The sequence below is a fragment of the Chrysochloris asiatica genome, unplaced genomic scaffold (assembly GCF_000296735.1).
Source record: "Chrysochloris asiatica unplaced genomic scaffold, ChrAsi1.0 scaffold00239, whole genome shotgun sequence".
NCBI classification, from domain to species: Eukaryota; Metazoa; Chordata; class Mammalia; order Afrosoricida; family Chrysochloridae; genus Chrysochloris; species Chrysochloris asiatica.
In genome coordinates, this window is record NW_006408757.1 from 2,103,192 (window position 1) to 2,104,534 (window position 1,343).

The following is a 1,343-nucleotide window of genomic DNA, read 5'->3' on the forward strand; positions in this document are numbered from 1 at the left end:
ATTGTTCCTGTTCTGGAATGCCAATAATTCTTATGTTATTCCTCTTCATGTTATCCAACATGAATCTCCTGTCAGATGTTTAAAAGTGAGAAAGAGGGAAGTAAATAAAAAGAAAGAGAGAGAAAAGGAAACTAAAGTAAAAAGAAAGTAGTGCAGCACTGAATGTGAGCCTATGTTGCCAACCAAGGAGGCAGTAGGTGTGCTATGCATAATCTGCTAGATTGGGCATTGCCAATCATGGAGGTGGCTGGTGCATAGAGTGTGACCCACATAAGGGTGTACCTCCAGTCACTGTGGAAGTTATGTGGCAGAGAGTGCAAGTGCTTGTTTCCAACTATAGAAGTGGAAGAAACATGGTACACAATCTACAGGAGCACATCAGATGCCTCTAGGAAAATGGAGCAACAGGGTCTGCAGTGGGGATGAGAGCTGGTTACACATTTAAGTGAGGAAAGAGACCCAGGGGGTGCATCACAAGCTGCTAGGTTCATGGTGGTGGAGTGGGAATCCCTCTGGTCACTGGGAGTGTGTGTGGGAGGAGAAGAAAGCCACATTCATTTGTGTGTTGGTCAATGGTGTGAATGCTAGTACACTTTTGGGCAAGTATCTAGTTTCTGCTCCAATTCAACATAATGTAGGGTACCTAGAGTCCAGAGTCTGTAGCTGCCACCACTCCACATGAGTCCCTAACCAAAAAAACCAGAGACTACTGCTGGTGAGTAGTTGTTTTCCTGTTTACTGACTCCCTCCCTGCTTTTAAATTACCCAAGTCTCTGGATTTCTTACCCTCTTTCCTGCACTCTGCTTCCGTAGATATAGCTCATGTTGTTCTTACCTTGTTTTACTCCAGATTTGTCTACACTGTGCCTCTAACTTACTGGAGATTTCATTCATTAAGTTACTGTTCCATGCTTCTCAACCAGGAATGCAGTTTGCAATCTCTCAACCACACATTTGTTCCATGTCTTTCCTCATTAACTTTCATTGAATTTTTTTAAAGGTCTTTTGAATGGACAATTATTTCCAGTTTCTTTATAAACTTTATGAATTTCTGGGACACTGTTCTTGTCGATGTCAGGTGCCATCAAGTCAGAACCAACTCATAGCGACCTCATGTACAACAGAACAAAACAATGTCCGATCCTGGGCTAACCTCACTACCGCTTCCACACTTGATGCCATCAATGATGCCACCTGGCCATTCCATCTCATTGGGGGTCTTCCTCTTTTTCTCTGACCCTCCATCTCACCCAGCATGACATCCTTCTCCAGCGACTATTCCCTTCTGACAATATGTCCAAAGTATGAGAGATGAAGTTTAGCCATCTTGGCCTCCAAGGAGC